Genomic DNA, 25,831 nt, shown 5'->3' with positions numbered 1-25,831 from the left:
ATACTCACTACACGCACTAGGTAACACACCAGCAAGTCACTACATTTTGAAGAGTCACCACTTACACTCATGTAGTGAGTTTTCTAAAGTGTTGAAAACGGAATTTCGCACCGTATATTACCCAGATAATACAAAATTGTTCATAGTGTGAGTTTCCGGTCTGAACGTGATTTTTTCCACACACATTTTCATGCTGCATCATGGCGTTTACACACTTTCACCTGATGGATTTTTTGCGCATGCGCACGAGTAACTTCCGTGAAAATGGACATCAACAGTAAAAGTAAGTTATTAACAACATATTTTGACAATTTTTACATAGTACAAAATCCGAATTAACTGTTTTTGATATGTTTTATTATTATTTAGTCACTTAAAGACCAGAGTACTGATAAAAAAAAATATAACATGATTTTAACAGATTATTTTGTTAGAAATGACATTCAGTTAAGGATGTGAATAAAGTTGCACTTCTTCTAAGGATATTTTCTCTATTAATTGAAATAATTAACTTTAAAATAACGTACCGTGTTTAATTTAATTATTATTTTAAACTTTAAAGTCAGTTTTATATGTTACATAACATTTATTAATATTGACTGAATTTCCTCGAAATTCCGACATTTTAAAGTAGTTTGTCAAAGGCAATGCGATTGCAAACAGATAAATTAATAAATTATAGGCCCTAAGTTTGTCTTTTGTGCACTTAACATTAGGATATTGAAAAAAGTCATTGTGAGTTACTGGTTGTAAAAGTAGAATGAGGGATAATCCGAATTTCCTGATCAAGAATGATAAAAGTGAACTTACCTTTTCTTTAAAAAATGTTTATTAAATAAACATATGTAAATATTTTACTTAAAACAAGTGAATTTGTTTTAGTGTTCTTTTATCTGTTTGTTTGGGTTTTTTTTTTTTTTTAGTGTTTTTTATCTGTTTTAAACAATTCATTGTAAATAATGTTGCCTTATCTAATGAGATTATTTCATCATCTCTAATGAAATTATTTCATCATATAATCTCACATTTTATATACCAGTAATTTGACTTAACCAGAACTTCCTGAAAGTTAAGTTTATTTGAAAGAAAGAGTTTGACGAAATATATGGAGATAACGAACAGTATTCAAGCTCTGATACAATTGCAAAATATTCAAGAGAAAAAATAAAATTCTTTCATATTTGCTTAATATTAAAGAACAAGTAATTAAAATAATTGTTTGCTTGTTTACCATCCCTTTGAAAATTTTTCTCTCATACTGAGATGCCACCACTTGCCGGTGGAGGGCCAAAAATTTAGACCTGTGCACCCATAAGCAATTATGGATCTTTTTCATGCCAGAGCATACTATGAAACAGAAGCTCGGTATATACTGTCATCCAAAGGACCTGTCCCCATGTCCTGCAATGAGATTCGAATCCGCAATGTAAGCTGCGACTCCAGAGCAAATGCTATAACCACTGCGCATACTATTAGTAATTAAAAAAGATAAATGTGAGTTAAATGGAAAGAATTTTCAAGCTTTCTTTATGCAAAAGGATGGGAGCAAAATAAATCAACATTTTTAGACTAACATTTTGGTTAGCTTTCAATTTTCAGATTATTTCTGCTGCTATATAGTTGAATCTGATTCGCCGAGAAACATTTGTTAAAAAACACTATTACCCACCGAATGATGAAGTCATGCCCTCCGGCATAGCAACAGTCAACAATGCTTCATGACGGGTGATATTCCAAAAATAGTGACTGCGCAGAATTTATGCATGCAAGGTTCACTTTTATATGTATTCGCAAAAACATTCAGCATAATATAATAAATACTGCATGAAGTTGAGTGTAACATTGAAAATTTTCACCCCAAGAAAACCATTGTCAACCGAGGCTCGATATCCTTAATCCTTGGATATCTTGAAGTTCTTTCTCAGTAATATAAAGTTTGAGATTGTATTATATAAATACTGCATGTAGTTGAGTGTAACCATGGCAACATTGAAAATTTTCAGCCTTAGAAAACCATTGTCAACCGATGCACAGCCGAGGTTGACAATGGTTTTCTTGGGGTGAAAATTTTCAATGTTACCCTCAATTGCAACTACATGAAGTATTTTTCATATCATACTGAATGTTTTATACAAATACACAGTACAGTGAGTCGCCCGCGTGGCGCAGTGGTTAGAGCGCCTGCTCGCGAAGTAAGGAGTTGATCCTTACGTCGCGGATTTGAATCCCACTGTTGGACGTGGAGACCGGTCCTTTGGATGAGACAGTATAAATTGAGGTCCCATGTCGCAGTAGGTGCTGGCACAAAAAAGATCCCTCACTGCTCAATGGCCGTAAGTGCAGAGTATAGGACAAAATTAGCAGCTCTCCACCGGCAAGTGGTGGCATCTCCATATGAGTGAAAAATTCTCGAGAGGGACATTAAACAACATACAAACAAACAAACAATCACATAACAGTGAACCTTGCGCGCATAAATTCTGCAGAGTCAATATTTTTTTGGAATATCACCTGTAGTCAAGCAATGTCGACTGTTGCTATCCTGGAGGGTGTGGCTTCATTATTCAGCGGGTAATAGTGTTTTTAACAAATGTTTCTTGATGAATCACATTCAACTAATTTACATGAAAGTATAATATTAAAAATTATGACTCAGTCGGCCTTTAATCTATCTAAGAGTACTACAATAAGTAAATGTTTGGGTTTTTTAATACATATAATATAATACAGAACAATGTGTTTGGATATAGCAAAGAGACAATCTCATTTATGCAATATGTTGTAAAAATGACAATTTAAAAAAAAAAATCTTGGAGTGGGGGGGGGGGGAGGGGGGTCCTGAATCTGCCACTTTTAATGTACCCAAAAGTGGTCAATAAGTCACAACTTACTTAGGGAAGTCATTGATTACTAGTCTGATAATTAGTATGGGTTAGGAATTAACAAGACATATAGTATTATAGATTGAAATAGTAATACCTGCTTAACTGGGTTAGCAGAATAACAATGAAACTCCAAAAATTTTAAATACAGTCAAACCTTGATATCTAAGGATTCAAGATATCCAGGGCAAAATACCCAAAGAATAAGGGTTTGGGACTTCAAAATCCCTTTCAACATATCCATGATATTCAATATATCAGTGTCATGGATACTGAAGTTCAACTTAAGTAATTATTGCTTGAAAACTTGATATGTTTATATGCATATACACTATGCATACATGCATATGCACTATATGTTTGCACTATATATATACACAGACTAATTCTCATTAATTAGGAAACAGCAATATGTTGTTATACAGATATCATGATTTATCGAGTTTGGTGATGCATTGAATTCGCACATTTTAGGTAAATACAATGTACAGAGCTACAGTTTATTAGACTTTTTAATAAGATATCTTGTCGCCTGCATGACGCAGTGGTTAGGGTGTCTGCTCTAGAGTCGCGGAAAAAGGAGTTGATCCTTACGTCGCAGGTTCGAATCCCACTGCGGGTCGTGGAGACCGGTCCTTTGGATGAGACTGTATAAACCAAGGTCACTTGTCACAGTAAGTGCTGGCTCGAAAAATATCCCTCACTGGCCCTGAGTGCTGAGTATAGGTCAACATTTGTAGCCTACACCAGCAAGTGGTAGCATCTCTATATGAATGAAAAATTCTCGAGAGGGACATTAAACAACAAACAATCAATCGATCAACAAGATTTATTAACTGGAATGAAATCTATAAGACATCACGGCCTAAGGAAAAAAACATGCTTGTATACATGTACCATTACTTGCTAATAAAAAATAGGGTTGATAGGTAAAATTTTTTTTTTATTTTGTTTAAATTTTTTTTATAAAGGCATAAACATTGCAATTCATTTTTTTTAATAACAATTTGAAATTTTCGCAGAAAGATTGGAAATGACAAGGGTTAAAAACATGAAGAATGCTGAAAAAAAGATTTTAGGGAGTGCCAACTCACTTCGACAAACATGTATCCATGTATTTGAGATATCAGTGTTCTAGATAACAACCTTCATTAAAAGAAATTAAAATCTATAACAGGACATGAATGCCTTACCCAGGATAAGTTTTGATGAAACAAGGAAAAAAGCATCAGGCTTCTATGGTTCAAAATCAGAGTAAAGGAGGAATGATGAGGTCAAGGTCAAAGGAAACTTTATAAAGTTTTGAAGTATTATGACACAGTTGAATAACTCTCACCAATTTTGTGTTATTGTACGTTTGATAGAAATATTATGAATACTTTCTTTAAAAAAAAAAAAGAGCTGTAACTAAAATAAATAGTCAGATTAATGATTAACAAAAGGAACAGGTCATAATTTGGACACAGTTGAAATGTTATCACCAATATGTGTCAGTGCAAGTGCATAGATAAAAATAAATTAAAAGATTTTTTTAAGACTAAGCTACATGCAAAATAAGGAATAGAGAGGTCAAAGGGAAGATCAAGATAAAAAAAATTGACATAGTTTATCTCAGATATGTGTATAGATAAAAATATCTTGAATAATTTCTTTGAAATTGAGCTAAATGCAGATTGAAATAGTTGGGTCAATATCATAGGGGTCACAATAAAAAATTCAGGACACATTTGAATACTTCTTACCAACATGTGATAGTACACTGTATGTGTATTTGGATAAAAAAAAAGTTCCTTTAAAACTGAACAAAATGCAAAATGAAAAAGCTAAGTCAAGGTAAAAAAAATGGACACATTTGAATAGTTCTCACAATATATCATTGTGTGAATTTAGATAAAGATATCTTGAATACTAAGTATTTCCTTTGAAAATCAGCTGAATGTTAAATTCAAGTGTAGTAAAGTCAGTATCATAGGGATAGTCAGACTTTCAGAGGATTGTTGGAAACATGCATTAAATTATAATTATTTCTGATTTAATTGTAATATTATTTTGTTTAGTTTTGAGGATAGGGAAATCATATTCAACATTTTCTATTATATTGTCAATTTCTATCAGAGCCTTCCTATTTGTGGATTTTTTTATGCACTGTACAGCAAATACCTGACCATCCTTAGATTTATTTGCAACTTTTATGAGCCTATATAGCAGGCAACACATGTTTTTTCTTGGAACACTCTAGATAAACATACGTATGTACAAGTAAATATTTTTTGGAAAGAATTTTCAGCATAATGTCATGAACCACAGAAAGCATACAAAATAATGCAACATCCACTTAATAAGTATATTTGGCTTCGTATTCTTAATTACTAGGATAATTTGAATTGCAATATCAATTACATTCAAGTTTCCACAAATTTATAGTCCATGAATAAGAGACTAGGCAATATTATTCACCAGAGTGGGACCAGTGCATAAACATAGATTTATAAAGTCTTAAATAAATTGGTCTCATACCTTCCACTGCAGTGAAAGAATATATTTCCCGTCCTCATTTTGTATGAAAATTAAATCAAAGTACAATGTAAAGTTCATAAATACCCCTGTACATATATACAATATAATATGACCTTTAAATTTCTCCTTCATCAGCCATGTTGAGGCTGTGATATAGATGGCTACTACTTGAAGGGCATAGACTCCATTCAGTTGCAAAATATTTGGTGATTTCCTTTTCTAAATGAAATAATTTTGGGAATTTTAAACGTGCATGATTTTGGATATCATGCAATCTGAAAATGTTTGAAAGTTGTATAAAATCTTACTTGACCATGACATTTTTTATTTCTAAGGAAATATGACATGCATTGGATTGTTTTTCTTGTAATTCTAGCAGGGATATATCCACTGCAATTCAATCAAGGATGTAAAGAGATTTTCCTCTGGTAAATTGTATTCTATACATCCTCAGAGGCTGAAGCAGCAAGCTAACTTGTAATACAAGATTTGTTTGTATAGCAAGCCAGCTGGTGTAATTTAGTATACATGTACTATGTACAGCTTGAGCTGAAGGTAAAATATTGTGATGTCACAAGGCATAGTTAAAAAGCACTGGGGCCTTCTGCACACATGTATGGAATACAACACAGAGTAAATCCCCTACACCCTTGATTCAGCCTCAAGGTGTATGGAATACAATCCAGGGTAAATCCCCGTACACTCTTGACTAAAAGTATATTATATGCTTCTAACATACTGTCTATATCTTAAATGTAGCATACTTTCTAAATCTAAATTGATTAATTAATTTCCTGATAATTTGATTATATTGATTAATTTGACAGTTTTGCATGGAAGGCCAGGTCTAAATTGTCCAAAAACTAGGAGGAACCTGTGATTTGAGGGTTTATTTCATGGATTTGAATAACTACATGTATTCATGAGTCTTTTCTCAATTCATAATAAAATCAGGGACCTTTATTAGGAGGGGGTTCGGGGGGGGGGGGCGCCAACTCCCCTGTTATAACCAAAATTATTCGTATAAAGATTAAGAAATTTTTATTTTGTTGTTGCTAAATATTGCATTTATAATTTGTGTCCCAGGCCCTTAATCTTTAGACACTTCTGGATCCGCCACTGCCCTACAGTTACTGAGTTATATAGATTATGTATGTAGGGTCTTTTGTTGTTAAAATGACTTGTCCCACCCTAAAATGGCCAAAATAAGTACCTTTGCCATCATACTTTGCAACTGTCCCACTCTAAAAGTCATAAATATTGCCTGCATATTACAAGATTTTCACGTTTCAGAAATGTGCTGGTTACCGGAAGTTCACAAGAACCAGTTAAGCGAAGGTAACACCCTACAACATGAACATGAACTGATCACTGAGACTGCATTGCGTATGAAAGACAGTTTTGTAAGTATTTGTAAGCTTTAAAGTATAAAAATCTTCTCTTGTTACTTTTGAAGATGGAAATTTAGAAGATGCTTGAAGTTCATCGTATGTACTGTGAACTTTGGAAAGTTGTCACTTAGTTGAGAAAATTCGAACTAGGTCAGTTGTATGTGTCAATTTTTCGGAACGATAATCTTTATAGTGTCCGTTTTATTCATTTTTTATACACGTACAATGAACACAGTTGGGCCTGCATTACAGTCTATCCTTGTTTGGGATTGGGAAACACAGAAAAGTTACAGTGTCTGTTTAAGGGTTTTTGGTCAACTCGTAACCAGCCTCGTATGATCGTATCTAGGTCAGATCTCCTCCTACAAGTAAGAGCCTCGGTTAAACGTCCCTACGCTCCTTATATACCTCGGAGCGCCAAGTCAAAAGTATATCGCCGTGAACCTCTAGCATGTTGAGTAGATCAGATCAAACCCAATAGGTCAACTCATATTAATGAAACGACAAAATTCAACTCGTAACCAGGAGAATTGTTACAAGCTGACTCCCCTATATAAATTGATGACAACTCATAACTTAACAATATTAACAATTTATTACCTCTTCTGAGGTCAACATGGTGAAATACGGACCCAAGACTTGGTCTACGAGGTGAACTGACCTGACCATAGATAGAATGTTCTATCATTAAAATGATAAATGTCCTACGGACCCTGTTTAATGATAGAATGCATTCCGTGTATTGTCCATGTAGCAAAGAAAATACGGGAGATAACTCTAACTTTGTGCATTTACTATGAAATATCCTGAGAGTTCTGAATGTCAACATCTTGTGTAAATTTGAAACGAGTAAAAAATGTTGGTGAAAAAGTGTTGAATTCTTCCATTATATGGATTAAATTTTTAGATGAAAGGTATTTACAGTCTCAAAAGGTTTTTTATGATTAATTTGACTGTTATTTTCAATGCAACTTCATTAATTTTCTCCAAACTCATTTCGGAGCGATTCTGCAATTTTCTGCTATATTATTGGTATATGGGAGGGATTCTAACTGTAGTGAGGGCCTGTCCCAAGACACAGTTAGATTGTTCTAATTAACCTGAAAAAGGCCACGTAGTGGCCGAGGTCATGTCTGGTTAGCAAGTCAGTCATGTCAAGGGTCCTTCTTTTCACCATGTGGAACTCATATGTGGTATCAATTGTTTTACAATACCGATAAGAAAATTATATATTATACACTTGAGTGCATGATATTGCATTACATTACCAATGTTTTTTGAATGGGATCTTGATTCGCTAGTGAAGTTGTTTATGCTGACTTCTGCAAGTTATGTTAGTTTTTGCATCATGATTTACTGATTAAAACAATTTTTGATTGACAGTAACATGCATTAAATTGTTATGCCCTGTTCACACGGAGAGTTTAATTCGCAGTAAATTAATGCGAAGTAAATAATGTGAATTAAAATAATGCAAATTAAATTGTGTTCACACTACAGCTAATGCGAAGTAAACTAATGGGAATTAAAATTTTATTTCTACAGTAAGGCTATTCAGTAAGGCTATTATGATGTCATTTTCAAATCACGTCGCCTTATGCGCAGCAAACCCATATTACATTCTGTCATAGTCTCTATGCACATTTCAGTGATTAACATAATTTTTCTTTGTTTTCCACTAAAAAATAGCATAAGTATCCATATCTGTCCACAGACATTTGGCATGTGACTTAATTGTGCCATTACGCATGCGTCAAAATTTAATTCGAATTAGCTTCGCTTAGCGTTCACACAGAGCTAATGCGAAGTAATTTAATGTGCAGTTAATTAATTTGAATTAAACTAATTCGCATTAAATTCCCTGTGCGAATGCGATTCAAATTTAATTCGCAGTAACTTATGTTTAATTCAAATTAAACTCTCTGTGTGAACAGGGCATTATAATTGAAGTGAACTTTTACTGAGCAAAATGAAAATCTGGTGCAGAATTTTACTATAAAGAAGAGCCATGTCTGCATTTCCTGGAATTGTAACAAAATTTTCAAATGAATAAACAAATAAATTTTTTGACTTATAGACCCTAGATCTGTTGTATTCCGTATCATAAACAGACAATGCAAATTTTATAACACACTTTTTTAACGTATAATCATTATTTTATGCATTAAGTCAGGGATCTATATACTAACGGGATAGGCATCTCCTTCAGTACCATGTTTACTCGCCCAAAACACTACAAGTTTTTCAAACTATGTTTATTCTCAGTAAAAAATTTGTTTTCCGATAAATGTAATCTGTTCTTTTTGTTTATTGGAATGGATATTTAATAAATTTTAAAGTATACGTTGTAAAATAATCTAAATGTAAAGCAAATTACCACCAAATTTTGCAATTCTCGGCCGATCAGGGGTATGTGTTGATTTAACATGTTTAAGTGATTCAAATTAAGAGATAATTATGGGATATTCCAAATTATTGACTCAACGAAATTGAGCCTATTATATTTTCTGAAAGAAGAACAGAGGCCAGTATATATATATAATTATAATAGTAACTTGATCCGAAGAGCCGTATCATGTCAAGTTGACATGCACAGATCATCAGATCAAATTAGTTTGATCTGATGATCCGCGCCTGTCAACGAGACGTAATACGGGTCTCAGGATCAAGTTACTGTTATAATGATAAATTTATTATATACCCCTTTACAACTAGCAAAATATAATAAAAGGAAACTTTTAGGATCAATTACATAACTTTTATCCGTTAAGCAAACCATTTTATCAAGGAACTTTTTGATCCGTGAGAATAAAAACAGCATTTATCTGTGTCAACTCAAAACCATATATGTTTGTATGTTAACATGTTAAGATTTGAATTGCCTTGTGTACGACTTGACTATGGCCATATGACATTGGGTGGCAGGGGATAGTTTCATACTATAGATTAGTACGCACTGTCAAATTTCTTTAAAAACTGAGATATCCCCTGATTGATGTGATATTTTATGTAGAAAAATGAATAGAATAATTATGGGATACATGTACATGTGCAGTGTAGCAGAGCTTGCTGAGAAAAATGATGTGCATCATGTAGGTGTTACTCTGATGCTTAGCATATATAGAGTTGTAAATGCGAAACTAAGACATTTGGTCAGTCGCAGAGGAAGTTCAGCTGAAAAGCAGTGGTGTGCATCTCAGAGGGAAGGTGAATGGCCCCAGATCAATTGGTGAATTTTCATTAGGGCATGCATTGTTCTACAGAATACTGGGTGTTTTATCCTGCTTGCTCGGGAATGGGATGGGCTGTATAGGTGCGACAGCAGCCCAAATCTTGGAAAAACAAGCCAAAATCTTTGGAGACCTCCAAGTGCATTTTCGGTACATGTGCACTTTAATATGTAGGTTACATGTTATACGTTGACACATTTTTTGAGCTATAGATATATGAAGTGCAATTAATTAGCACCCAAGAAACTGCTCCAAACTATGATCTGTTTTTATTGACCTCATGCATATGCCTACCCCCTCAGCACATGTTTGGCATTGAAAAGAAAAATTATCCCCTGCCACCTTGATAACAGATATGTGGAAATAAATTTTCTGTTTTTAGAACTTCATGGAGATTTGTCATCTATTACAGCAAGTATTTAGAATAAAATATATTTAAACCAAAATCATTTTTTAATTCCAACTTTTAGAGATCAAAGAGCGAGCCTAGATAATTAATTAGAATTTGTTAGTAACTATGGTATTTCATTGTACATTTAAGGCCATTCCAAGTTTTTTCAATGTTTAGCGTCCGCGTGTGCCTTGGATTTTTTGACATCCCTTAACAAAAAAAAAAAAAACCCAAACAAACAAAATCAGGAGTCCTGAAATTGTTTATTCTGGTCGATTCACTGAATTCTGTCAATTTCTCTAAGTATTTGTCTACAATATGCCATATTTGGAATATTTTAAGCATTTAATACCTTGATTTTGCTGAAGAATAAATATTTCTATGAGAAAAATAGATGAATGGAATCATATTCTTTGAATGACATCATTTTTATGGCTATAATGACTTGTGTTTTACTTTTTGGTTTGTGTGTTTTTTGCGAATAGGTAGGGAAGTATTTGAAAGATGGGTGGATGCTAAACATAGAAAAAACTTGGAATGGCCTAAGGTAATATTTTCCATATGCATCAATTTCATAAATCTGTGGTGCAGCCATGCAAAATGACTTGATATTTTGGAGTTAGGAACCACATCAGAGGAAAAGTTTGTTGCTTAGCCAGTGGATGTCAATATGTTGATTGGTGGCTCTGATTTTATTAGGTCACCTGAGTCACTCAGGTGACCTATTGCTACATGTATCTGTTTTCATCTGTCGTCGTGCGGGTGTGCGTCTTGCGTAAACTTTTTACATTTTCAACTTCTTCTCAAGAACCACCGGGCCAATTTCAACCAAACTTGCAACAAAGTATCCTTGGGTAAAGGTAATTCAAGTTTGTTCAAATGAAGCGCCACACCGTCTTCCAAGGGGAGATAACTAAGAATTAGTGAAAAATTAATGGCATCTTTTAAAAATCTTCTTCTCAAGAACCACTGGACCAGGTAAGATGAAACTTATGTGGAAACATCCTCAGGTAGTGTAGACTCAAGTTTGTTAAAATCATAACTCCCAGGGGTAGGGTGGGGCCACAATGGACGATCAAAGTTTTACATTATAGGAATACATAGGAAAAATCTTTAAAAATCTTCTTCTCCAGAACCACTGGGCCAAGAAAGATAAAACTTACGTGGAAACATCCCCAGGTAGTGTAGATTCAAGTTTGTTCAAATCATGACCCCTGGGCAGGGGTGTGCAATTACAAAAATTAGTTACTAGCCTGGGCTAGTGGAAGTTACTAGCTCGAGGTTGACAATCATCACTAGCCCATTAACTACCGAAAACAATACATGTATAAGTATAACAAAAAGGTAAAAAAAAAAAAAAAAATTTAAGTTGAAATAAATAAAACAAATAATGGTTTCCACTATGTTATTGTCAGGTACTTCTCCCTATTTTTATTGAATATAATTGTGACAGTCACTGAAACGACTGGCGATAGCAACACACAATACATATATGTTGAAAAGAATTAAAGATTATGATTTTACAACAAAGTTAATTCGTACATCAATTCAGTCGATGTAAATATACATATACTTTCGTTTCAGATTTACTAGCCCGACAGGCTAATGCAGTATAGATTTATGATAGCCCAACCTCTAAAATTGGTAGCCCTGAGCATTGGGCAATGGTAATTGCACACCCCTGCCGGGGGCAGGGTGGGTCACAATGGGAGATCAAAGTTTTACATGGGAATACATTGGAAAAATCTTCTCCAGAACCACTGGGCCAAGAAAGATGAAACTGATGTAGAAACATCTTCAGGTAGTGTAGATTCAAATTTCTTAAAATGATGATCCCCGGGGAGGGTGGGGCCATAATGAACAATGAAATTTTTACATTGGAATACGTAGGAAAAATCTTGAAAAAATTATTTTCTCAAGAACAGCAAAGCCATGATTGGTTATATTTACATGGAAGCATCCTCAGGTAATATAGAGTGGGGCCACAATTTATGATCAAAGATTTACATATGAATACATAGGAAAAATCTTTAACAATCTTCTTCTCAAGAATAGCAAAGGCATGATTTGTCTTATTTATATGGAAGCATCCTTGGGTAATGTAAATTCAAATTTGTTCAAATCATGACCCCCTGGGGTAGGGAGGGGACACAACAGGTGATCAAATTTTAGTTAGGAATATATATGAAAGATCATTTAAAAATTTTCTTCTCAAGAACAACAAAGCCATGATTAGTCATTTTAATACAGAAACATCTTCAGGTGCTGTAGATCACTAAATTTTCGGGACACTTCATTTTCGCGAGATAGTCACTGACTCCTTATTAGCGAGACAGAATATTCACGAAATGTGTTTGCTGTATATAATCTTTAGGAATACTAAGATAAGTGAGAATGAAATTTTCACGAGCACACTGTCTCACGTAATTATGCAAAAATAAAGTTCTTGTGAATAAAAAGTGTTTTACAGTAGTGTAGATTCAAGATTATTCAAATTATGACCCTCGGGAGTAGGGTGGGGGCATATTAGAAAATAAAACTTATAGGAAAAAAATCTAAATTGGGGACAGATTAGAACTTAATTTATGAGTTGTTACTGAATATTAGACTAATTATTTCGAAGATCATGATCATCCTATTTTTCTTGCTTTTGGGCAACAAATTAAGGTTCTATCAGTTTATTTTATACTCTATGGATCCTCTATGGATTATTGTTTTATACTCACGTGACCGTTAAGGCCCTTGGGCCTCTTGTTATATGATACATCATGGTATCATTTAATTTCGATGACGAATACCAAGAGTGCAGACTGCAATGAACTTACAAACTAGAAAATCAGGCTTTCTTGCATTTTGTGGGGTCAGCCAAATGGCACAGTGCACATTTTACACTAATACAGTGGCTATACAAGCTATAATTTGGGTCCATTAAAAATGAATTTGTAATTTTTTTTATTTGTTTACCGAATAAAATTATGAAAATGTTGTAAATCACACTTGAAATTGAACATTCATGTGATTTAGATGGCAAATCATAATTATTGATTTTCGTTTGTGTCGGCATCCCGGTTAAAGTTTTAGGAGCAAGTCCATTCCCAAGTAACTATAAGCCGTACCTGGACCCAACTTACATGGATGATGCATCTAGGGATGGACAATACTAGACTTGCTTCAGATACTGGATCTGACCTAAATTTTTCTAGATGAGTGACCAGGTTAAAGTTTTTGGAGCAAGTCCATGCATTTCCAAGTAACTAAGCCCTACCTGAACCAAAGTTGCATGGAGGATGCACCTAGGGATGGACACTACCAGACTTGCTTTGGATGCTGGATCTAACCTTTATTTTCCAGATGAGTAATTATTAGCCTTACCAGAACCAAACTAGCATGGAATGATGTATCTAAAGATGGACACAAGAAGACTTGCTTTGGATGCTGAATCTGACCTACATTTTTCAGATATGTGACCAGAGTAATGTCTTTGGAGTAGCTCTATCACTATATGACATGTTATGATTAAACTTGCATGGATGACGAAACTAGGGATGGACACTACCAGACATGCTATGGATGCTGGAACTGACCTACATTTTCTTTATGAGTAAACAGTTTAAGTTTAAAGTTTTTACGAGCAGGTCTATTCCCATGCAACTATAAGTCCTACTTTAACCAAACTTGCATTGATAATTGATCTCGCACAAAATTGGTACAAGATTTACCTTACTTATAGATACACATGTACCATTCATTGAGCTTTGTAATCTTTGATTACCTATGTTTATATGTTTTAAAAAAACTCAATAAACAGTTAACTTTTTTGTAAAAAGTATCACTAGTCAACCAAGAAACTTGTTTTCCCTTAGATCCAACACAAGTTTTGGTGGTCATTTGATTACAGGCAAAGAATTGATTAAAATTTAAAAAAAATCTTCTAATATTTGGTCGATAAAATATTTCAGGAGGGATCATTTCAATGACAAAACAAAAGGTTAACAATGGTTTTCAAAAGGGTGTCAATTTCATTTGTTACCCTCCAAAACAGGCACCATTTATATAGTATGTTATGAATTAAAGCTTATGTATTCCCTGATCACATCTATTTTCAGAGAAGACGAATGTCACCTTCGTCAGAAGCAGATTTTTACTGCCAGGCTGGCTTTGACCAAAAAAGTTTTGAGATCAAATTTATATCAGACTATAAAAGTAAGTTTATATTATTAATTTACTCTCAACATCTGTGGTTTTGTTTTGTAAAGTGGATGGATGTAGAAAGAATGATAATATTGCTTGAATTTCATATTTTTTCATTACATGATTATAATTTTATATGCTCTTAATTTATAGTTTTGTGCAAAAAAGTTAAAATCCAGATTGATCTCTATTTAAATTTAAGTTTGTATATTTTTTCCAAAAAATATTTTTTGTATAATTTTTAACATAAATGATGTTTAAACAAATTGGAAATACTGGGGCTGATTTTAGAGCAATCCCCTAGTTACAATATGATGTCACACAAAGACACATTTAGCAGAAGACTTATACCTGGAAAATAAGATCTCAGAATCTGAATTGATAAATTTTTTTGTAATATTTTGTGTCTATAAGTAAGTCTTTTATTGAACCTATTTGACCAAAGTGAGCATCGTGGTCCATGGGCCTCTTGTTTGAAGACAGTTTTAATTTTTTAAAAAGTGATGTTGAATCTAAATGCTTTGATGTTTTAGACATCCAAATGGCTAGCTCAGATGTGGAAGTGGAATCAGACCCTTTTAGTTGGGAATTCAATGGAAATTCATTTGACAGTGATGATGATGATGAGATTAATTCAGGTAATATATATAAATATAATTATACAAGTTGCACTACCCAGTCTGTTAAGCTGTTAAGCTAATTTCATGATATCATAATGTCATAAAGAGGGATTTAATATTTATCATGTTTATTCACATGTTTTTGGACACAAACTATTTTTTGAGGCGCATCCCTAACAGCGATGTGGCCTCATTGCAGTCGACCCCCATTTCTTTCTTTTCAATTACTGCGGCGACAAAGGACTCCACAATATTGATTCTAAATACGCCATTGAAAAAAGAGCAAATGTATATTGACAAGTTGGTGATATTCATTGTCTATTTTAAATACCAAATAACATAAAATCTCACATATATATGTTGTTTATACTTTGAAAGCAACAAAGATAACAAAAAAGAAACAATTACAAAACAAAACAAAAATAGAGAAAGAGAGAAAACAACAACAAACAAACATGTGCTACGCGGAGTAAGATCTATTTACATCACAACAGCTCTTGCCATAAATTATTAGGCCTTGTAATACGACATTGCTTGTATGAATATCTGAGAAAAATATACAATAATTTTATTTTATAAAACATCACTAACAGTAGGAACAAGATGGTTGTTTTTATAGAAATAGAAGGGATATCATTATTTTTTCACTTGATGAAACGAATAGTAAGATGTTCAACTGAATAAATTTTTGCAACAAGGGCCACCTTTCGCAGTCAAGACGAACTCTAAAAACGGCGTGAACTCCGAAAACGAAGTCTTTGGCTCCATCATGCATTGCGGCAAAATGGCGTCCAATGTAAACAAACGATGGATTGTCGTTCGCTTTCTTCAAATATACGGCTGCATAATGGTTGTATTTAGTGCATTGTGACTTTACTTTAATTTTTGTTGAATGGATAATTATATTTATGAAATTATTTTGTGGATATTGACTTATTTATTGCTTCAAACTCTTGCATAGTAGTAAATTGGATTATACAAAATCAAATTCAATACTGCCGGTAAGAATTATTTTCTTATTTGATTTATTGTCTCCTTGATTTAAATTTAATGTTGTTCCTACGATATCTAGGTGCTTTTACTTGTTTTTGAAGACACCCAGCTTGTATGTATTTTAATTAGAAAATGTGCATTTTTCACTACGGAGCAGAGATATTCACAGGTTTATATTTAGAAGACATGTTGTGACCTTAATTTCTAGAAGAGTGGTTTTTAAAGATTTCATTTTGATAGCTAATAGTTTTAAAAATGTTTTCATAATAATATCTGTTTGTATGTGATTAAAAAAAATCGGTAAATAACCATGGTAAGAACTTACGCGTTCAATTCAGATGTCGTACACAAATAAAAATACCGGAATGCTAATATATGTGTAAAATTCAGTCAAGTTTTTAACAGTTACAATATGTATTGTCCCATTTAGCATATATATCCCTTTTATTATGCATATTTACTTCTCAAACGTATCATTTTCTCTGTAATTGACCTGACTTCAAACGTCAACTTTGAAAGTAAATATCTCCTTTTTTGCAAATAAAATCAAAAATCTGACAAATACGATCTCTTCCGAAGTCTTTTATTTAGCATTTCTGAGTACTGGCATAATTGCCATGCTTTCCAAAACTTTGCACAGACAGTTTTTGTAGACCCATCATTTTTGCTGAAAAATCGCTATTTTTTGTGCGTGTGCGCATGCGCGGACTCTATTTTCGGAGTCTTGTTCAGTCTCAATTTCTTACTTCCGGAAAAGCAAAGCTGTTTTTGGAGTTCGTCTAGACTGTTTTGGGAAAAAAATTCCACGAGGAAGGGTGACATGAAACGGTGAAATGATCGGTTTTTGGTAAAATGTCAGTTGAGTATGATAAAATATCTGACAAAAAATTGCAATGACAGTGGATTTCAATTTATAGGTTTACTAATACCATATAAACATAGGCTTTTTGAGTTAATTTTATCGAAAATATCGGAGGAAACGTGTTTCATAGTATACCGTATACCACTCCCGATTGTTTTTTTTTTTTTCAGTCCGAATTATATGAACATTTCATGTATCCCACTATGGTTTACGTATTATGTCATTTTGATTGATAAAACTAGTCTAAGACAAAGTATTGATATTTAAAAAAAAATGCTCATAATGAAAGAAACGGAAAAAAATTCAGATATGAAATTATATAGAATTATTCAATAATCATTCATTTCTAAATTCTCTTTCATTATTTCATCTTTCTACTATGTTTATAATGAAAGAATAAAAAAAAATAAAAGTATAATTAAAATCAATTATAGATTAATTTAAATATCAATGAATTATAATTGATATATCAGACTATCTTTAAAAAAATGTTTGTTTGCCCTCTTCCGACCGACTAAAAAAATGCCACGACTCAAAATCTTTTTTTAACCTCAAAGAAATGATATTTTTAATTTTTATTTTTATTCCTGATTTTTTTTCGTTCCCTCAAGATGTATGTCGAATTTTTCTGAGTAAAAAAATTTGAGTTTTCTACCTTCAGTGCGATGCGTCTCTCAGGCCTTCAGGCCTTTAATTTTATGTAATGCCACCATCAATACTTCATAAAGATAGGCTTCACCCAGTCTGACTATTAAGCTAGATTTATAATAAGGTTACGAACAAGGATATATTTTCATCAAGGAGCAGTGGTCTAGCTTCCATTTGTTGCAGTGTCTCCTAAATTGTGCACATCATTGAAGAACCATTTATAAAATTTTCAAATCAATCAGCCAAAACATTGTTATAGCAAACATGCTTAAAATGAATTTGTATGCTTACATTGAAGTGATTTCCTTCCCCATAGATTTAAAAGTGTTGTAAATGGAAAGTTTATGTTTATAAAGAATTAAATATTTTGGTCCTCAGCTCTTTGCTATTGTAAGCATGTTTTACTGTATTACTCCCTGTTGTTTGAATAATTAATTTATCTTTATTTTGTGTGATGCCATTTTAACCATTTCTACTAGTGTTGTCAACGAGTACCTGGTTAACCGGTTAATCGGCAAACAATGCGAGTATCAGATAGTAAAACTGCTACTCAGTTACTCGGATATATAGACAAAAGTAGAAAAGAAATGTTATTTTGTTCAGAAATGAATGTACACCTCTACCATTTTATTTACCGTTATTTAACATTAGACTTGATCTAGCGTTTCACAAACATGACCAATTTGTTTTGATAACACTTAGTTTTCACAGTTTATCTAATCGATGGCTTTGATTGCCAAGCGGTATACAATGTAGAAAACCTGGGTTAATTATAATTACCTCACTTATACTGTGCTAGTCCGCAGTACAGGATTAATTTTAAACAAGATGCCTCCACAGCCATCAAAAGCATAGATTCCGAAATGTTTTAAAAGAATTTAAATCCGAAAGGTGTAAAATATGTAAAATGAAATTAACATACACAGAAACAAAACTAAAGTAAGTTTATATTTAGGACATCCGCAAAAATTGCCAACTATTACAGGATATTCAAGAACAAATTCATTTAGAAGCTTTAATTTGTCTTTGTGTAATTAAAAATAAATAAATGAAATGCATCTACAGTGCATTTGCGTTTGATATTGGCCAGTATGTAAATGTTAAACATGGAAATTGTAATGACATTACATATATTACAGTTATTATTGAATACATACCATGAGCAAGGATGTTTAAAGGTCTAAAAAAAAAAATCCATCTGTGTAACCGTTTACTTGATCGGAAAAGTAAGCGAGTAACCGGTTACTAAAAATTGTCCGATTTGATAACACTTATAAGTATCAACACATAATTATAAGATTGGATGCTGCTCGGTTCGGATGGCCAGAGTCTTTTTTATGACATAATTGAAGACATATTACTGGCATTTTGTTTTTCTCACATTACTTGAATTCTTGGTTGCCTACAACAAAAATATTTAAATTGATATTTGTAACAGAGATTTAATTTGCAAATTTAAAAATAATGTTACAGTAGTTAAGAACTGGAATTAGTATAAAAGTAAGAAGAACTGGTATACATTGCTAACACAATGAAGCATCGGCAAAGTATTGAAATTATGAAGAATAAGAATCAGAGTGAAATGTATTGAGCATGGATATGAAAAGAAGTGACATACTGTTATGAATGAGATTGAGTGGCCTCTTGCTTTTACTTAAGGATTTTCCAAAACACTGATTGATTTGTATTTGAGAATAAATTGTAGGATTCTTATGAGATGCAAATCCAATTTAAAAGCTTCATCAAATTAAAGACCAACTGAATTATATGTCAAAAGAATGTGAAATGGCATTTCATTTTGAAATAAAAACATGATTTCAACTCAGAAAAACCAATGGGGTACAAAGTAAACAAACTGGAGTGACATACCTAGATTCTCTCTAATGGTCTAATACATGTATGTTTAATTTGGGATGATTATTTTGATTCCATATTTCTTCTATGATATGCATTATAGATAAGTCTACTAAACATGTTTTATAGAGTTCACTACCCCAGGAGGTTAAATATTATGATTAGATATTATATCGTGTTTTTTGTTTTGTTTGTTTGTTTGTTTGTTTGTTTGGCGGGGGGGGGGGGGGGGGGGGGTTGCTGTTTACCAATCTCCTATGCAGAGTAGTCGTTCGTTCCTCTCTCAGACCTCTGCAATGGGCTCGCGTCAAGATTTTTGACATAATGTAAAAAACATAATATTTCAAGGATTATTTCTTTATTATTACTTTCATTCTGAATGAAATATATTCATGTTACAGACATACATTTTTAGGGAAAAAAATATAAATTTTGCTATTTTCTATTCAGGGATATACTTTCATTGTTTATAATACTAGTTGAGCCATATATAATTTATCCATAGTAGGAACAAGTTGATGATGAATTTACTGCAAAGGAAATGTAGTTTGTTTTAACATTGCCAAATCACTCATTGTGTTCATAGTTAAGTGCTAGGTATTGCAAATTAAAAATCCTATTACAATACCTTGGATACATTGCAATATTGAATTTTGTATTGAAATATATTACAATATAACATTATTTCTATCTTTTTTATTTTTTTTTCTTTTTTCATCAAAGACAAAACATGTAGTATATTTTTTTCCTTCATTCCATAGTAACATTGATGTGAAGCCAGCAATTTTTTTCATGCTACGTACAGTATCTAATAATCTCTGCATTAATCACATACCTCAGTATTTGTGTCGACGTTTTGAGTTTCTATCTTTAACTTTAAAATTTATCACGCAGATGTAGTGAATTTCCGTGTCAGAGGATAATAATTGCACACGTAGTGATTTTCCTTCCCAGAGTATATTATTTACACACACATGTAGTGAGTTTCCTTGCCAGAGTACATTATTTACACATATGTAGTGAGTTTCCTTGCCAGAGTATATTATTTACACAGATGTAGTGAGTTTCCTTGTCTGTTTAAAATTATCACACACATGTAGTGAGTTTCCTTGCCAGAGTACATTATTTACACAGATGTAGTGAGTTTCCTTGCCAAAGTACATTATTTGCACACATGTAGTGAGTTTCCTTGCCAGGGTAAATTATTTACACTCATGTAGTGAGTTTCCTTGCCAGAGTACATTATTTACACATATGTAGTGAGTTTCCTTGCCAGAGTATATTATTTACACACACGTAGTGAGTTTCCTTGTCTGTTTAAAATTATCATACACATGTAGTGAGTTTCCTTGCCAGAGTACATTATTTGCACACATGTAGTTAGTTTCCTTGCCAGAGTACATTATTTACACACATGTAGTGAGTTTCCATGCCAGAGTACATTATTAACACACATGTAGTGAGTTTCCATGCCAGAGTACATTATTAACAGACATGTAGTGAGTTTCCTTGCCAGAGTGCATTATTTACCCACATGTAGTGAGTTTCCCTGTCTGTATACATTTATCACACAGATGTTGTGAGTTTCCTTGCATTGGTTTATTTTCATTTTTGATCAATGTTTGGAATCAGCTTCTAGTGTTTCAATGTTATCGATTATAATCAGACACCAGATTTCTACTTTACAAAGCATAATTTTGAAATTTTAAATTCAAAAGTAATGAGAATCTTTTATCAAGTATATTTTTAGAATCTACACACCTAGCTTAATTAAAAATCAAAACAAATAATAGGGGTTAATGTGCTTCTCTTGGCGCTATTGAGCATTTAGTTTGACTTTTTTGCACTGTAAATACGTCTTACACATAAATCAATTTTTAAAGTTTTTCCTCCAATATTTTTTTCAAATAAATTATGGGAACAAACACAGTCTTATTTCACCTTGAATATATAGGTGTATTAAAATTTGTGACAACAAAAAATTTTCAAATTACTTCGCAAGTTCAATTATTTGACCTTTTTGCACTCAGAAAATATTTTTCTGGCATTAAAAAATTTATCAAGCAATAAAATATCTTGAAAGTAATGACATTTTACTGAATTTAAGAAGAATGGTTAAAAGTATTTTATATATTCAGAAAAGAAAATTAAAAGTGGGGGTCTGTGATGTTAATTTTTAGATATTACCAAAATAGTGCTAATTTTAAGCTTAATTTAAATTACGGCTATTTTTTCCTGGATTTTCACAATATATTTGCTATACTTATCAAATATAATGATAGAATTCATGATATTTTATTTGATATATAATTTAGGACCAGCATAAAACAATTCATGGCTCAGAATAACTCTGTGTGTAGGCTGCATGGAAAAATAGGAATCCAAACTTAGCATACTTTAAATACTTTGAAAGAGAAAGAAATGATCATTTTCTTCTAAAAAAAAAACTTTCCGCCACAAAATATACTGTATGTGTCCATAAAATAGTGTATTCAAAATTTAGCGAAATCACTGGGTTTTGAGGTGTTGGCGACATCATGAATTAGCGCTATAAATGTCTGTACCATATATTGTATTTATAAATGATTTCTTAGTGGTATTCATGAATTAGGGCATTGTTGTCTGCGCCAAGGGCCCCCTAAAATATGAAGCCTGCTTTTTTAAGTACACATACAGTAGTTCCTCACTTAATGCTTTTGGTATGGAATTTAATCATGGAGTTTTAACTGAATATATTTTAATGGGTATTGTAGAATCCAAATTTATTGTAAGAACTAAAACATTATGCAAAAGTGGAAATATAGGTTAAGACAAAAATCTACTCAAAAGCTCAGGAGCATTTTACTTCTTCTGGAGAACCACTTAGCAATTTTAATTTGTTTAAATGAATGGTGACCAACTTTTCAAGGAGAAGTAGCTATGAAACAGTGAAAATTTGATTCATATAAAAATCTCCTTTTTATAAACCATTGAAACTTATGTGGAAGTGTCCTGACATGGTATAGATTCAAGTTTGCATGTTCAAATCTGACTTAATGGGGTAGGTGGAACCAGTATGGAATCAATATTTTTTTTACATCAACATATAAAAAAAATGTCATAATAAGATGCAGTCATAACATGGTAGTTTGTTCAATTGTCTTTTTGTAATTAAAAATAAATAAATGAAGTGCATCTACAGTGGGGTAGGATAGGGCTACAATGAAGGATTGAAGTTTTTCATTGGAATGTATGTCACAACAGGACATTGATTAGTGATATTAATGTCCTAGCTGTTATCCTCAGAAAGTGCTGTACAATTTTTTTCTCAATCATGGTTCCTAGAGGTACCCGTAGAGTGGCACAACAATAGTGGATTAAAGTTTTTTGTGGGAATATAAAGGAAAAAATGTTTAAAATAAAAAAGAAATGAATTTTTTTTTTAAATACAATGTGTTTTGTGATAAAGAATAAACAACAGCATTTTTTTTCTTCCATAACTGGTACCATTGAACAGAGCCATTCCACCAAAAATGTTAATTATTCCTAGTTTGAGAGCATTAATATTTTTCATCAAATTTTGAATTCATCTATTTTTATGAGGAAAAAATTGTAAAATGCTAAGTTCAAGATCTTTGGGATTGGTATTTTGACTACTTTGTATGGACATTCTTTGAATAGTGCACTGTGCACAAATTTGGTTGAGAATGCACATTTAGTTAAGTATTTTAGTATATCCCTATTCGTTCAAGCTATATATACTGTCCTGTCTGTCCACTTTATTTTGCAAGTCATCTAAATATTTAAGTGGTAGCCAAAGAAATTCATTTTCAGGTGATTGATTAGTTTTTGTAGATGTGTATGAATTTTGATCTCTCCCCTGAAGCTAAGCTGAAGTGAAGTGATAATTCTGTTGAACATGAATTGTTAGATATCAAATGAATTCCAAACTTTAAGACTTCGTTTCAATATGAAGGGATATGTTAAGATTCGAGCATTGATTGGTGTATACAATTAAAAGAATGTCTTTGTGCTTGCATGATGAACTGGGTTGAAAAATTTTGAAAATATTAAATGTTTCCCTCAGCTTGTTGTGATCCTCCTGGACATCCAAGTGTTTTCGACATTGATGAAGATTTTGTCAATCTCTCTCTTGGACTAAACCAAGAAATGATGGTTTTAAGAAGATTATAGGATATGTCATAGAATACGAAGACCCCACCACTGGAGGCAGGCTAATGAATACCCAGTAGATGAGTGTGTTTATGAGGGTGAGTAACTGATTACTTGTTGACACATGTATCTTTCTTATGAACTAGTAAGTGGATTTACATGTCCTTTTGTTGCATGTAATTAGTATATTATGGCTGAAAACTGTGAAAAGATGTTTTACAAAAGTGATTCTTGAAATTTGTTTTGTTTACAAAACTTGAATTTGAGAGTTTTTTCATCAGTGAAGGGATTAAAAAAGGACAAGGAATACAACTTCCACATACAGGCCAAGAATCTTGAAGGTTTTTAAATTAGTGAGTCTAGTGATGTGATTGGTCCCATAACTCCCAAGCCCAAATACAGTAAGTATATATGAAAAAAATTATAACATTTTAAAAAACAATTACCATATTGTACTTTATTTTCGATTATTTTTTCTTTCACGTTTTTAAACTTTTATTTTAGCCAAGGTTTTGCCACCTGGTGTACCAGAGGCTGTCAACAATTCTATAACTTATCTGAAATGGGAACCACCTAAACATAATGGTGGCTGTAAAATTACAGGTACTAATTTAAAAGTAGAATAAAAAAAGGGAAATGTTGATCTCTGTTCAAAACCACATAAACACTGTAGCAGTTGATAATATTGATTATCTTTGTAGACTACCTTGTAGAAGAGAGGTTTAAGGGAACAGAGAAATGAGTACCCCTGCACTGACCCCTCTTTACTGTCACTGATCTTCCTCAGGACTCAGAGTGGGAGTTTAGAGTTACAGCTGATAACTTTGCTGGAAACTGTGAGCCCAGTCTGTGCTCACCAGCATACAAAATCCAGGAGAAGATTGGTATGTTGTCAAGTTAATAAATGTATCGTACACTATTATGGTACTAGAAAAAAAGATTTGGAGGTCAAATTAAACCATAATATGTATTTTCTTCTCAAAGCCCATAATACTCTCACTTTACTGATCAGGAGCTGAAATTTATGTGAAAGCTTCCTGATGTAATAAAGATTTTAAATTGTTCAAAAAATGGCCTTTGAGGTAGATGGGGCCACAATAGGGGATCAAAGATTTACCTTGAAATATATACATACATTTATGTACTGGTTAAAATCTTTACAAATCCTCTTAAGAACAACTGGACCACAAAAGGGGGGATAGTGGATTCAGAGACCCTTTAGAGTTAGGATAGGGTCATAATATGAGTTCACAATTTTGCATGAGAAAATTAAGGAGAAAAACTCTTTATAAAGATTAAGAAAAGCTTCTTTTACATGGGAAATGTTGTAGCCCATGGGACTCTTCTTTGCATGCGTAGTAAAGGCAAAAAGAAAAAAATAGATAACCCCTATTGTATTCATAAATTTGAATCTTACTTATTAAGAAAAGTGTTATTTTCCAATTTAATATCTAATTTGAATGTTTTGACAGAGTCTTTTGCAATTGAGCAGGATGAGGAATCACACCAATCATTTGTAAATGAAAGCAGCAGTCATGATGTTGTCAATGAGAATGGTAATCTATATTTATGATGTTGTTTGGATGTTACAAATTAAAAGTTAACCCCATAAAAATGAACAGTCTTAAAATGATAATTTCTTTTTTATAATTTTAAATAGGACATGATACAGGGCCACTTTTAAGTGATGAAGCAGACGAGTATGATGATGGTAATGATGATGAATCATACCATCCTTCAAGCGATGAAAAAAGCTGTGATGAAGATACCATTAATGATCTTGGTAATAAAGCTGAAAACAGAACTTTCTTAAGCTCAAGTAAGCTTTTCTGATCAAAGTTTGTCCATTGTCCATCTCCAGCGTCACTGTTGTTTCAAATTTTCAGCTCCTTCTCAAGAACCACTGCGTCAATTTCAACCAAACTTGCCACAAAGTATTCTTCGGTGGGGGATTCAAGTTTGTTCACATGAAAGGCATCACCCTATTTTAAGGGGATATAATCAAAAATAAGTGCAAATTTGATGGCATCTTTAAAAAAATCTTCTCCAGAAACAATGGGCAGAGTTGTTTACTTGTACAGCTTTTTAGTATTTTCCATG

At 32.7% G+C, this 25,831-nt stretch overlaps 1 long non-coding RNA gene across 3 annotated transcripts; it reads left to right on the top strand.

Annotated features, from left to right (window-relative positions):
- Nucleotides 1-224: 224 nt before the first annotated feature.
- Nucleotides 225-25,341, top strand: LOC133182395 (uncharacterized). Of its 3 annotated transcripts, XR_009720543.1 has the most exons (9): nt 225-283; nt 6,693-6,802; nt 14,518-14,614; nt 15,136-15,240; nt 23,646-23,829; nt 24,013-24,132; nt 24,236-24,334; nt 24,433-24,615; nt 25,204-25,341. It is a non-coding gene; the product is annotated as an uncharacterized LOC133182395 (long non-coding RNA). The 3 variants fall into 3 exon arrangements; XR_009720544.1 differs by lacking the exons at nt 225-283; nt 6,693-6,802 and adding an exon at nt 12,119-12,212; XR_009720545.1 differs by lacking the exons at nt 225-283; nt 6,693-6,802; nt 14,518-14,614 and adding an exon at nt 12,119-12,212.
- The last annotated feature ends 490 nt before the right edge of the window (nt 25,342-25,831 follow it).

Source organism: Saccostrea echinata, unplaced genomic scaffold (assembly GCF_033153115.1).
Source record: "Saccostrea echinata isolate AGI-Se365-2 ecotype Australia unplaced genomic scaffold, CSIRO_AGI_Sech_v1 ptg000009l, whole genome shotgun sequence".
NCBI classification, from domain to species: Eukaryota; Metazoa; Mollusca; class Bivalvia; order Ostreida; family Ostreidae; genus Saccostrea; species Saccostrea echinata.
The sequence above is the reverse complement of the archived record's forward strand: the minus strand, read 5'-3'. Positions and strand labels throughout refer to the sequence as shown.